This window comes from Sturnira hondurensis, unplaced genomic scaffold, assembly GCF_014824575.4.
Source record: "Sturnira hondurensis isolate 20B ecotype Veracruz unplaced genomic scaffold, ASM1482457v3 Scaffold0017436, whole genome shotgun sequence".
Classification (NCBI taxonomy): domain Eukaryota; kingdom Metazoa; phylum Chordata; class Mammalia; order Chiroptera; family Phyllostomidae; genus Sturnira; species Sturnira hondurensis.
Genome location: NW_028090067.1, coordinates 18,229,973 through 18,245,270, shown reverse-complemented (window position 1 = coordinate 18,245,270; position 15,298 = coordinate 18,229,973). Strand labels below are relative to the sequence as shown.

General features: G+C 36.2%; 1 long non-coding RNA gene across 2 annotated transcripts in view; it reads right to left on the bottom strand.

Moving 5' to 3' along the window:
- Nucleotides 1-8,871: 8,871 nt before the first annotated feature.
- Nucleotides 8,872-15,298, bottom strand: part of LOC119002500 (uncharacterized) — a 90,326-nt gene continuing 83,899 nt past the window's right edge. Inside the window, exon 4 of one of the 2 annotated variants that reach the window (XR_005069748.1) lies at nucleotides 8,872-9,724. This is a non-coding gene — a long non-coding RNA (uncharacterized LOC119002500). The remainder of the gene's footprint in view (nucleotides 9,725-15,298) is intronic. The other variant, XR_005069747.1, reaches the window with a different exon arrangement.

The window sequence follows — 15,298 nt, the reverse complement described above, 5'->3', positions numbered from 1 at the left end:
ATGCAAATCGATAAAGTTACTGGTGAAAATGAATAATGTGTCTTCTATGGAAAAAGATGAAACAGACTTTTTGATCAATCCAATGTTTTGATATGTGTATATGATATGTAAATATTTTCTGCCCTGGCTGGTGTGGCTCAGTGGATTGTGTGGGGGCCTGTGAACCATGCGATCGCGGTTCGGTTCCCAGTCGGGGCACATGCTGGGGTTGCGGGCCAGTTCCCAGCGGGAGACTCAGGAGAGGCAACCATGCATTGATATCTCTCCCCTTCCCTTCCCCTCTAAAGATGATTAACTAAAAATATTAAAAAATATATTTTCTCCCACTCTGTAGGCTGCCTTTTCACTCTATGGATCTGTTCTTTGATGCACAAAAGTTTTTAAATTTGATGTAGTCCCATTTTCTATTTTTGCTTTTTGCCTGTGCTTTCTGGTGTCATACCCAAAAAAGTATAACCAAGTCCAATATTATGAAGCTTTTAGCCAATATTTTCTTCTAGGAGTTTTATAGTTTTAGGTCATAAGTTTAGGTCTTTAATCCAGTTTGCATTAATTTTTTCATCTGGTGTAAGATAAGGGTCTAACTTCATTTTCTTGCAACTGGGTATCCAGTGTTCCTACAACCATTTGTTGAAAAGACTCTCCATTCTCCAGTGAGTAGTAGTCTTGGCACCTTTGTTGAAAGTCATGTGACCTTACATGTGAGAGTTTATTTCTGGCTTTCTATCCTATTCCATTGGTTTATGCTTACAACAACACTGTTTTGATTACTGTAGCTTTGTAATATATTTTGAAATTAGTATGAGTTCCCCAATTTTGTTCCAAATTACCGATTATTTTTATAAAATGTACAAAAGCAAGATATTTTCACCACAATCTTAATCCAAATGGTTAAAACCACACCACCTCTTTCCATCTTACCTTAACCCCCCCATCATGATTCCCCACCAGTGGGGTTAGAGTGGTCACAAGTATTTTGGGGATTCCTAAAGGGAAAGTTGAATTGGTGATATTATTTTAAGTTTACTGGAATATATTTATGTAGTTCTCAGTCACTTCCATGTCTGGTCAAGTTATTGTTAATCACCCTTGTGTAAAATAAATGTTACTGGCTCTGGCCAGTGTGGCTCGGTGGGTTGGAACATTGTCTTATGAACTGAAGGGTAGCAGGTTTGATTCCTGGTCAGGGCACATACCCAGGTCATGGGGTTGGCCCCCAGTCGGGGCACAGATGGGAGGAAACCAACTGATGTTTCTTTCTCACATTGATGTTTCTCTCTCTCCATTCTTCTCTCTAGAACTCAATGAATACAGCCTCAATTGAGGATTAAAAAAGAAAAAGATGTTGATGGACCAACTCACTGCATAATGCCAGAAATGGACAGGGCCAGATCATATCATGATATAAATATGTCAATTGAAAGTATACAATCAATGTATTAAAAAAATGAAGCCTTGTAATTATACCTCATATAAAAATCTTGTACCTCATATATTAAAGATACTTGGTAGAGGTTTTCCCAAAGGTGATAATAATCTTACAAATTTATATGATGTTACTAATAAGAAGTTGTGAGGCTGAATGGAACTTTTCTAATTTATCAATAATAAAAACTGTATTTTGGTCAATCACGCTATAGATAACACTAAATTATATCTATTCTATTTTTAGAAACATCACAGAATTTTTATAATAGGAAGGAGTAATATTTTTCCCTATAGCCAGAACAATGTACAGAAAAAAAGTTTCACATCAATCTGTTTAGATAGTGAATTAATACGAATACTATGGTTTTTTTCTGAATTTTGTAGCTGTCAACTTTTTAAAAGTTGCCAATTTCGTGATTTCCTTCCTCACTGTAAATAAATATTCACTTTGTATCTAATTTGTGTTGAAAACTAATTTTTTTTACTTAAAAGCATTCCCACCAAACCTAGATTTGTTCCTGGTCAGAAAGAAAGGACTCTCGACCTGAATAAAGGCATGCAGCATGGGGGAAATGAGACGTGCAGGGAAGATCTTCGGGAGACCCACTGGGAAGGAGCAGGAAGATCCTTTAAAGAGCAGAGAAAATATTCATAGGTAGGCAAAAGGCATCTATGGAGGCCCTTAGAAGCAAGAAAAAGTTCAAATGGATAAAAATGTATTTTCTGCAAAATAAACAATAATCAACAACTTACTGGTAGGGATACTTAAAGAGAACAGTGATAAATACTGGGTATGTTGGAATATATTCTAGAAAACACTAAACATAAGGTCAGATATGACATGTGAACTTTTCTTCTGCCAACAACAAATAAAATATCCTGAGGTTAGGATTTTTAACAGCCCCACTTCAGGTTTTCAAAGTATGTATGTAAAACAAGGATTCGTAACAATCATCGGTGGGAATTTGCTGACATCTTCGTTCATCCAATATACAGAATATTTATTCACACTTTCTATAGTGACCAAGCCACAAGTCTCTGTCCTTGAAGAACTGAATATCTAGCATAAAGCTTTAACCTGACCTTCGACTGCCCACCATCATGCTGTACCTCCTCATTACTATACTCTCCCCCTCTACTTCATCCCACACTCTGGCTCACAGAGATCCTCCCGCTAAGGGAAATCCAAACCCAGGCAGAATGCTCAGGGCAGAACATGTGTGCATGACCTCCAGTGACTGTTCATTCTGGAAGAAATGAACATTAACTTCTCTTCATGACACCACTGGAGATACTTGCAGGCAAACATGTTTTTTTTAAACCTATATTACATAATGCTGCTATGTATTTCATAACATTTTACAACTACATAACAGTATCTCCAAAAAAGAAGGCAAAAAACACCAATTTCATGGCACTGGACAAACACATCTTGCCTTTCAAGTAATGTTTTTTTCCTAAAGGCATATATCATTTGTCCATAAAGAAATATAAGCTACATAAATAAGACTTTCATTGAGTTAACTGCAGTTTGCTGACAGCTGCACAATCTATTCATTGTGGTGTAAAATCACCACCTTAACCTATAAGTAGTAGCGACCCACACCGTTTGCAGTCATTTTCAATTATGACACATGTATCTCTTGAAGTCATTCTTACTGCAAGGGAGATATCTGTCTTACAGATATCCAGGGAAAACCCCCATAAAATAGATTCAGAACTTACTTATTATGATTCTGAGACTCCTGGGAAAAATATATTTTCAAAGAATTAATTTTTTAAAGTAACTTCAAATGCAAATTGGAAAATTTATTAGCAACTGATAGTTTCTCAAAGACCTAGTACAAAACGTTTACGGTTATACTAAAATTCCCAGCTGCAAAAACTCCATGAGCATAACTATCACTTATTGAACCTATGTGTGGCATTCTCAAAATACCAATTAACTTGAAAATTCTCCTTTCTTCCAAAAACAATCTGAAAAGATTATACAGAAATCCAACTATTCTTCTGAGGTCCACCTTACTATTGCGTAATAATGGTTGAGTTTACTCTATCATTCAATTTGATACTTTTTTTTAAAAGATTTTATTTATTTATCTTTAGAGAGGAAAGGAAAGGAGAGAAGGAGAGAGAAACATCAATGTATGGTTGCCTCTCGTGAGTCCCCTGCTAGGAACTGGCCCGCAACCCAGGCATGTGCCTTGACTGGGAATCAAACCATGATTGTGTGGTTCGCAGGCCTGTGCTCAATCCATTGAGCTATACCAGAGCCAGGGCTCAATTTGATACTTTTTAATAAATTTATTTTAACATGTATACATTTTAATGGTCCAAGGGAAAAAAAACGATCAAAAACGGATGATAGACTATGAAAAATATGATGTTAAAAAAAAGTGTCCTATGGCCAAATATCAAAATTTGTGTTTTGATAATTATCTAAAAGTGATTTGAAAATATTTTCATTTTTTTCTGTATTTAGAAAATGCTATACAGCTGCCCAAAGTTTTAAAACAAGTACCCAAAAGAATGGTTAAACTGGGTGGTCAAATACGAAACAAAGAATATCCTAATAAAAGGAATCCTTACTACAGAGATTTGGGGAAAATAAACTTCAGTATATGATTAACCCAAAGAAAACAGAGCTGTAGGTTAAGGGGTGAGAATAGGAACAGAAATAAAGATAAGGACAAACTATTAGAATTCACAAAAGGCCTGTATAATTAATAATTTTTAAAAATTAAAAGGGTGTTTTTATTAACTTGACATTTAAGTTGGGAAGAATATAATTAGTGGGAAGAGAATTTAATCAAGACTGCTGGAGTTAAGACATTTTAAAAATAGCACCTCAAGCACAAAGCTATGTTACACCACCCTGGGGTATGAAGACTGGTGTTTACTCTATAAAATACATTCTTCTCTCTGAATCAATATAAAGCTGTTTCAACACTTGATCTCCTAACAGGATGCCCATGCAAACTTTAAACAGACTCTCTCTTGGAAAGAGGGAAAAAAGAAGGCGTCCCAAGGGAGCAGAAATATAGCAACTGATAAAATTAACTCTTGTCAACAAGCCTTAAAAAGGGGACACTGTCTACAACACACATTATTAAATAAGATTTTTTTGTTTTTCAAATTTTAATATGCTTTATTTAGTACAATATATACAAAAGATTATCATTTCACTATAAAATCAATATAAAATTATTAATTTTACATTCTTTTGTTGTTGTTGTTGTTCTAAAGGTACCTGGTGCATTCCGTACCAGGCTGTATTTTGCATTTAAAGTATAATTCAACTTGGTTACTATTATTTTTATTGTAGTAAAAAACAGGTAATAGTGAATTCAAAATCTTAACCATTTTTAAGTATTAAGTTCAATAGTTAAGTATATTTGAATTGTTTTGCAGCAGACCTCTAGAACTTTTTCATCTTGAAAATCTGAAATTATACACCCATTAAATACATATTCTCTATCTTTCCTCCCTCTTGTTCTTGGCAACCTCCTCTCTACTTTCTGTTTCTATGGTTTTGACTATTTGAGATACTTCATATGGGTGGACTCATACAGTATGTGTCCTTTTTAATTGGCTTATTTTGCTTAACATGATATCTTCAGGATTTCCTTTTTTGTAAGGTTTCATAACATTCTATCGTATTTAAGCACTACATTTTCATTATCTATTCATTTGTCAGTAGATAGCTGAGTTGCTTCCACCTCTTGGCTACTGTGAATAATGCTGCAATAAATATGGGCATACAAATAACTCTTTGAAATCCTACTTTGATAGATTTACTTTTAATAATGACCTTTTGTAAAATTAACCAAAAGAATTAAGAAAATTCAGTCCACAAAAATTTACTAGAAAAATTAAATCATTTTAGTTGGTTAAAGACAAACATCTTTTGACACTGTGAATAAACTTCAGCATAGAGATTTAAAACTCAGACTTGTTTCTAAGTTATATTTTTTAAGATGAAAAAAGAGACCAAACTCATTAATACACCAAAACTGATATTTAACTTCAAAATAATTTATAGCAAATGATCTGCCCATAAACGTCCAGACCATCACTTGTATTATAAACAAGACCAATTTAAAAGCCTGCCTAGGTAGAAACATTTTATGTGAAATGAGCTTCCAACAGGCATGGTCAAACACAATCTCTTTCCAATAGGCGTGGGCAAGTAACTGCTCATGCTCCTTTTTGAAAAGCTGTAATAGTTTTACATTTACCACTGTGTTAAACACACCATGTAATTAACACTGTTTTAATATAGTAATTATATGGCAATAAACATAACTTGTCTGATTGGCTACAGTAGCTGGTAACTGAATATCCTCAGAAAAACTATTACATTAGACACACTATTAGTAAATAAACCTCATTAAAAAGCAACAATCAATATATACAGATAGCGTTTAAAGTTATAACACTACCAAATTTTATTCACACATACATCAGAATTCAGCACAACTGAACTGAGTATTAACCGATTAGCACTGATATTTTTCAATATCAAGAATGAATTATTTTTCAAGAAAGCTTTCTACATGCATGGTTACCTTAATCCACCTATTAATAGAACTTAGTTTCACTGAAATAAACATCATGGAAATAAAATATTTTTTCAACACTTACAGAACCTATGGTAAAAATGTTAAATGAAAAAACAGAGAAAGTGGCACAGGTCAGCTAACAAAAATAACTTTAGACTTAATCCTTACAAGAATTTGCTCTGTGACTTTGAGAAGTTATATTAACCTTGTGCTCCAATTGCTTCCACAAGTGAAACAGGCTACTCATACAAACTAATACCAATAAATGAGACCCATCTTGCAAGTCAATTTAGAAAAAGTTAAGTTAGAGCTCTACCTCACATCATACACAAAAAAGAGTACCAGTTCAATTAAAGATGGAAATCTAAAAATAAAGCAGAAAAACTAAGGATATTTTATCATGTTAGGGTAGGGAAAACTTCTTTAACAAGCACAAAACATAGAAACTATAAAGGCTGTCTGGTTTTACTACATAAAAATTTAAAAGTATATTGGTATACCCCAATGTTCAAAGAACTGGGAACTTCTGAAATTTATTCAGTCCTTTGATTTGAAACATCCCAACAGACAAAGGTTAATATCTATACTTTATAAAAGGTTCCTACGTAACTATCAAAATAAACAGTCCAATAGAAAAATGGGAATAATAAATAGGTAGTACACAAGATAAAAATCAGTGGTCAATAAAAATTAACAAAAGATATACCAACTTATTAGTAAGCAAAAAAGTGCAAATTAAAATAATGTTAGAGTAACAAAAATCTGAAGATAAATAATTTGACTCATCAAAAGTGTGGAGGAATGGGCACTCCCATACACTGTTGATGGACATGAACACTGATACAGCTTTTCTGGAAGGTAATTTGATAACAGCTACTTCCATGTAAAAAATACAATCCTATAAACCAAACAGCTCCATCTCTAAAAAAAAATATTCTACAGAAATATATCTGAATATATAAGAATAAGGATGTTCAATAAAATATTATTTGTAATAATCAAACAAGTAACAATGATCAAAATATCTACTTGATAATAATGATTAGAGTAGATAGATTCAATAGAACGTTTTGCAGATGTTTAAAATAATGAAATAGACTTCAGAAGATATCAAATTTAAAAAGCATGTTTCAGAAAAATTATGCCAGAAAAATATCTACTTTTCTTAAGGTTTTATTTCTAGAGGGAGGGCAAGGGAGGGAGAAAGAGAGGGTGAGAAACATCAATGTGAAAGGAAACACTGATCAGTTGACTCTCACACACACACCCAGACTGGGGACCAAATCTGTAACCAGGCATGTACCCTGACTGGGAATCGAATTGGTGGTGGCCTTTTGCTTTGCAAGAGGATGCCCAACCAACTGAGCCACACCAGTCATAGCATGGTTGTTTTACAGGAAATATTTAAGAAGATAGGGAGGGAAATTAGGGTAAATGAAGAATCTCACTTTTATTTCTAAATCCACATTTACTGTTTAAACATTTTATGACAATCACATATTATTTTTATAATTAAAAAATAAAAGAATGAATGGGAATTTCATTAAGTCATTCAGCAATGTGTTACTTTCAGGATCTACAATTTCTCCATTTCAGGATCTACAGTTCAGGATTCAACCATGTTTTTGCTGACTGGAGTTCTGAGACACACACACAATAAAAAGTTGTTTCTGTTGCCTCAAACAAGAAAGCCACACTTCTGCTCCCTACTCCCAAAGGAGAGGTGGGTGGGTCTACAGGAAAAACACTTAGTGAAGATTCCGTTCTGCTTTATTATTTCAAGTATGATAGCAGACTGAGCCCAGAAAAACAAAAATAAAAACAAAACAGGATTCACCTGTGAAAAGGCAGCATTAGACTTGTGAATACAAAACAAGGAAGAATGGTAAGGATCACGACACGTGACTTTTCTGGTCCTCTGGGGCTATATGAAGCTTTTTAAAAGAAGTACAGTTTGTAGAACACAAAACTTGTGGGAGAATCTGCCCCAGCAATGTTTCCTGAATACCTAAAGGAGCTGATTCAGGAGAGGAGTTAGTGGAACAGGTTTTTAAAGATAGAGACTGGTTTGTCTGAGAAATGGATACCCTCCAGAGAACAGAACTTTCATCTGTGTTTTAAAAATAGGCTTAATGCCATTCTCATTGTTTCCCCCTACATCCCGCTTATCCAAGAGACTTTTGATCTTGACAACTGCATTTTGCTAACGACAGTACTTTTCAGAAACCTAGCTCCCAAGGTTGGCAAAGAATTTGGGTTTAAGAAGATATTATAAAAACACTTTAAAGTCAGAAAGATAAAGATCTGGGTTCAAGTACCAACTTCCATTTCAAACTGCATTACCATGGACAAGTTACCTACCCTAATCTCCCAATTAGAATGAGACACTGTAACAAGCAAAGTACTTGGTGCACACAAAACACTTGTCAAATGAGAGTTATGATTCTTGTACTATGAAGACTTCTGACCAGAGTGCAAGGGTGGGGAGTGGGCAGAGGGGCAGAAATAAGCACCTGAAGCATTCCTGTAATTCCACGGGACTAGATGTTTGGCAGTCTAATTTGCTAATGATGAATTCATTCCATCAGCTCATGCATTTGACAAAATACAGCAAAGTTAGGATTTATATTGTAAACTATTTTTAAAACTGCCTCGTTAGCAAATTAAACCAGCTGTGAAAATATCCTGGTTTCCATTCACAACAAATTTGAGATGAACATTCTCCTATAATGAACCTGGCCATGTGGCAGCATAACTTTTCTGAATAATTCATTCCTAAAGATTTTGAAGACATAATTTTCATAAGACAAATCAAAGCTAAATTATTTTCTAGAAAATAAAAAAAGGCAAGAGAAAGGAATTGCTCTCTACAGATTTTCAGAAACTTCCATGAATCACTGAACCATTCAACTTAGGAGACTACTGTTGGAATAAAAAATAGTAGTTATGTCTGTCCTTTAAGCCAGTCTTAACTACTTTTTCTTTAAAAGAACATATGAAACACCAGTATGCTCTGCAACACAATTTTTCAAGTTCTGTGACAAAAGCAAAAGAATTCTACTCACTGCCACCAAAAAGCTACCCAGAGAACTCCCAATTTCAGATTTAAAACTTAATCACTTTTTAAGTCAAAAAGGGAGAGATCCTGAATTATTTAGAATTCTGGCTAAGTTACGTTATTTATAATTCTTATTCCTTTAGGGAAACAATCTGTGTTTTAAACAAAGATCCGATGTATAAATAACTCAATAGAACAGAATGTCAGGAAGTACTATTCAAATAAATTCACACTTGGAATGCAGGAAAACAGCCTATTAATTTCAACACTTCATAAAGACATTGCTAAGATAAGGATATACAATTTTACGCTTTCTTTGGAAATCAACCAGACTGAGTTAGTTCCATTTGGAACATCCTGAGCCTCAAAGCCTTTGCTAAAGTGTAACATAAATTTTGATAAGTCAAGTATGAAAAACTACAAAATCAACTTTCTTGTCCTTCCAGTTAGTCTATAAATAGATGCAGTGCATTAACAGCCACCAAAGCAACTGGTGAGTTCCACAAAGTGCCCAACATATACATCCTGCAAACATGCTCTCGGCATATCTAACCAAAGTGCTTCTGAAGATCTGTAATAATATCCTCTTTAAATAAAGTGTGACTCACTGTTTGCTTTCTTCACCAGGAGGTGGAGTCTTGCCATGTCCTTCCATTACAAAATCCTCCTGTTCCACCTGCAAAGGCAAGCACCACAGGTCAGCAGCAGCCAGTAACTATGATGTAACACACTTCAAAGTGCCAGGGCCTGCCCTTGCAGACCACATGGCTAGTTCACTAGAGTGCCTAGTATAGAAGCCTGGCCAATGGTTTCACTCTCTAGGTTTGCTCAAAGCATCTCTCCTTGGGTTTCTAGATTTGCAGAATAAAAAAGAAAGCATGTTGATTTAGAACTCATATTACTGTGAAAAAGTATTAGAATGTAATAAAGAATTGCTGTGAATCCATAAGAAGAAGACAACCTCCCAGGAACATTTACAAAATAACTGAGTAGGAATTTCACTGGAGAGGATGCAGAAATGGCCCTAAGCATGTGAAAAGATGTTCAATCTCATGTCAATCAGACAAATGTAAAAACCACAAAGAGTTTTAAGTTAATTTAGTTCACAACTACCAGGTTGGTTAAAATTAAAAAGTTGGGCAATGCCAACACTGACAAGGGAGCAAGGCAATAACAACTCTTATTCACTCCTGTGGGAGGTACCACCACTCTTACAACGTGTGCCATGTGTAGTGAACTTGAATGTGTCACTGCTATACCAACTAGTGCTTGCACTTCTAGGAATATACTCCAGAGAAACTTTTGCACATACAAAAAAATATTTTTAGCCCTGAACCGGTGGCTTAGTCAGTTGGAACAACAGCCCATGCACCAGAAAGTTGCAGGTTCGATCCACAGTCAGGGCATGTACTGGTACCTAGGTTGCAGGTTCGATCCCTGGATCCCTGGTCAGGGTATATATGGGATACAATCAATCGATTTTCTCTATCACATTGATGTTTCTCTCTCTCCCCCCTCCTCTCTCTCTAAAAATCAATAAAAACATATCCTCAGGTGAAGATTTTAAAAACGACTTTTAGCATTATTTTTAACTGAAAAAAATATATAGAAACAAACACCCATAAACAGTAAAACAGGTAAAAAGATCGTGGTGTTTGCAGGCAAACAAATGTTATCCTGCAGGAAAATGAACTAGAGCAACACACTTCAACCTAGATGAGTTACAAAAGCACAATATGGGGTGAAAGAAGCAAGTCACAAAAGAAGTCACATTATAGTCACAAGTCACATTATACTATATGTTTATAGTATAATTCCATTAATACACAGTTCAGATACATACATTTAAAAATCATACATATGTATTTATATAGGCATCAATGTCTATATATAGTTTATAAAACTATAAAGAAAAGGGAATGATGACTACATAATTAAGGCTAGTGAATGTCTGAGGGAGAGAGGGAATTAATTAGATCAGAAAGGGGCACAGGATGGGTTCTGGGGTATGGTTATACTCTATTTCTTGGCCAACACATAGAGGTTGTTTGGTGAACCTTCATCCTTATTACATTTTCTGGACAATGGCACCCAGATACGGTAGGACATTCCTGATTCCTTTGGCCCAGACAGCTTTGTTGAACCTGGTGTCAATGCGCATATCTGGAGTCCCCATCTCCTTCATGGCAAATTTCCACATCTCTCTGAGTGCCTGAGGGGCATGCTTCTAGAAACCCATTCCATGAATCTGCTTGTGAATGTGGCTGGCATACCCTCTGGTCACTAACTTACTGATGGCAGAAAAGCCCTTCTTCTTCTTGCCACCTTTCTTTGCAGGAGCCATTATACCAGGCTCCAACCTGAGTTGGAAAGCCAGGTTCCAACTTTTTATTCTTCTCTTATGGGCTTCTGATTCTGCAGCTTACAGGGCTCTGCGAAGGAGAGGGAAGATTCTCTCATCCTAAATTTACACAGTGATCTAGAACCTCTAGAATAAAAACTAGGGTTACAATGTTCCAAGGGAACCTTATGAGGAACTGGAGATGATCTGGATCTGGATTGCAGTTATAAGAATGTACACATTCATGAAAAAAAATCACTGAGCTGTGCATTTTATGCACTTAATTGTACAAGTGAAATGCTTTAATTAGAACAAAAGTGACAATTTGTGCCCTGGCTGGTGTAGCTCAGTGGATTGAGCGCGGGCCTGCGAACCACACGATCGCAGTTTGATTACCAGTCAGGGCACATGCCTGGGTTGCAGGCCAGTTCCCAGTTCCCGGTTCCTGGCAGCGGATGCATGAGAGGCAACCATACATTGATATTTCTCTCCCTCTCTCCTTCCCTTCCCCTCTAAAGATAAATAAATAAAATCTTTTAAAAAAATAAATTAAAAAAAAAGTTTTAAAAAAAGTGACAATTTGTTTAAATTTATTAAGTTACTTGAAATCTCAAGCCTAAATCATTTTCTCAAATACACTTATACTATATTACAAAACTTTCTGGTTCTTCCATCTTTAACAATTCTCTCCAATTAAAGAGCTCTAAATTGTGTGCCTTAGCCTCTGCTTATTGGTTTAAACAAACAAACAAATGAACAAACAAAGGCTTATATGTAATCAATTTCTAGTTAGCACAATAATCATGAGAAGAAATAAGCAAAAAGTCCATGGCTTCAATAATCTTCCACATTGGATTTCAAATTTTCAACTCCAGCCCTCTTTTACATACAAGTCTTCTCCACTTGGGTGGCCCAATAGGGGCATAATTAAACACCATCTTGCATCAGATTTCCTCTCCTTTTTATATCCCCTATCTCTGTGAATGGTAGCAGCATTCACTAAGATTCACATAGGAAACCTATAGGCATACAAGATTCTCCATCTCCCTTCCTTAACCCCACACATTCTATTAATCACAAAGTACCATAGTTTTTACCTCCTAAATAGCTCTCATATCCAACACCCCTTCTAATTGCTTTTAACTGCCACAGTTAAAGGCAGCTTCTCTAAATCTCACTACTATAAAAGCCTTTTCATTGGGCTTTGTGCTTCTGGGTCCCACCTCATTTCAATCCATCTTCTAAATCACTTCCTTGAAGTAGACTTGGTAAATTGCAAATGTGATCACATCACTGTCCATGAAATTCTTCAATGGCACACTATCACCTATCCTGAGGGACAGTTCAATTCGCTTGCCTAAGTGATCTTTTTTTATCTGCCTTCCTTACTCACCTGTGAAGCACACACCAATTCCTCCACCCTCTTTGCTTTACATAAGAAGTCTGTCTGGAAAAAGTCTGGCCATTGTTAATAGAATGCAATCTAGCAGCCAATGAGAGTGGACTGGAATGTGCATGTGTGAACAATGACTGGGCAGTAGACGCTGTTGAGCGAGCATATGTACTGTGTGGCTGTTGCATTCAAAATGACTGAGAGAGGAGAGCAACAAATCTACATCAAATTTTGCATTAAGCTTGAACATTCCTCCAGAGAAACTATTCAGATGATTCAGAAGGCCACAGCTATGGAAAACTGGTGACTGGCAGCTTCATCATGACAAAGTATGCACTCACACATCACATCTCCTGCAGTTTTCTGGCAAAACAACAACTCACTCTAGTGCTCCTACAGCCCAGATTTGGTGCCCTGCAACTTCTGGCTTTTCCCAAAACTAAAATCACCTTTGAAAGGAAAGAGATTTCAGACTATTGCTGAAATGCAGGAAAATACACTGGGACAGTTGATGGCAGGTGATTTGGAGAATGGGGTCCCAAGGTGTCTACTTTAGAGGGGACTGAGGCGTCATTGTCCTATGTACAATGTTTCTTGTATCTTGTACCTTCTTTAATAAATGTCTCTATTTTTTCATAGTACATGGCTGGATACCTTATGGACAGACCTCATATAATGTTCCCTCTTGCCTAGAAGCCCTCGTCTTCCACAGCATATATACTTCAAATTCCTACTCATTCCTTTAAGGACCAATTTTAATGATTTTTCCCACTATCTCCTTCACCAGAGTTCATACCTTTTCTTGTTCTCTATCATCTTGGAAGGCAATACAAAACAGTAAAGAAAGATTACTGCTCCTTTTGCCACTTCCTGTTTTTCTATGTCCACTTCCAGTCTCTTTATATCGTTACGTACTGTTTCTACGATTTCTTGAACACTTTTGGACTTAATTTAATGACCTCTATCACTCCTCCCTCTTGATCTCACCTTCAGAAGTTTCAGTATTTTTATTTTACTGACTTTATTGGGGTGACATTGGTGAACAAAATTACATGGGTCTCAGGTATACAATTCTATAACACATCATCTATGTACTGTATCATGTGTTCACCACCTGAGTAAAGTCTCCTTACGTGACCATTTATCCAGAAGTTTCAGTATTTTATTCATAAAACACCATATCCTCACCTCTCTTCCACTACTATTCATTCATTTAACAAATATTCACTGAGCACATATAACATGCAAGATGATATGCTGAGATAATAGTGAAGATGACAGTTTTTGCCATAAAAAAACTTATAGACTAATGGTGGATTGAGCACGGGCCTGCAAACCAGAGTATTGCAGTTCGATTCCCAGTCAGGGCACGTGCCTGGGTTGCAGGCCAGTTCCCAGCAGGGGACGCATGAGAGGTAACCATACATTGATATTTCTTTCCCTCTCTCCTTCCCTTCCCCTCTAAAGATAAACAAAATAAAATTTAAAAAAATTTTTTTTTAAAACTTATAGACTAATGGGAAAGAAACAAGTCAATTATAATACAGTGTGAGAAAGCAATGAAACAACAGGAAGCACACTTAACTCTGTCTTAAGGAATCAGATACTATATACCAATGGAATGTAATTTCAACTCCTTAACAGTTAAGGAATAGTTACATTTACACAGTCCTAAAATTATTTCAGCCCTTTGAAGGCAACCACGAGGCTGATGTGGCCCCCATGAAAATGAGTTTGACACCTATGAGTTCCACACCTATCTTAGACAGGCGACCATCCCCTTCCTGCTTTAGCCAGGTCCTGGGAAGGACCTAGGGCTGAGCCTCCCCATCAATCTGTACTGCTGCACACCCAGGTACATGGATTCTGAAATCTCAGACCTCAAACACCTGTTCTAATCCCTCCCTCCATTTGGGCCTTTAAGGAGTCCTCGCAGTAACTTCTAGTCTGCAGTTCTTTTTCCTTAGACTCCATCCAGAGCCTCACTCAACAGGCACAGTATAATCAAATTCCCTTTCTTGTACAATTTTTTGTTTTCCCTGGAACTAACAATTATTACTTTCTATTCTTTTACTTTCTTTTCATTTTTTGGCTTAGTATTTATTATATATTTTTCACTAATTCATCCTCAAATTCTCCAACAGAGCTGCATATCTCCTCTACATCAGTTCAAACACTTCAGGTAATCAACTTCATTCCAGTCTTGGAGACTGTCCTCAGGGGCTTTCCCTGGTTGCAGTCTAGATTGCTTGCTCTTTAGGCTGCTAAGTGTCTGACACCTTGCCAAGGATGTCTCCCCCCTAAGTCTCTGGAATTGCCTGGTGTCCCTGCTACAATGGAGCGCCTGTTTCCCAGACCCCTTGTCTTTCTCTTTTACAGTTACTCCCCTGACTTAGGTGGAGCATGTAATCTAGTTACTTCCTAATAAAAGGTATATAGGAACTGAATTTTTGAGATCTTAAATGACTGGAATGTCTTTATTTTATACATACATATTATTGATATATAGTATTTTT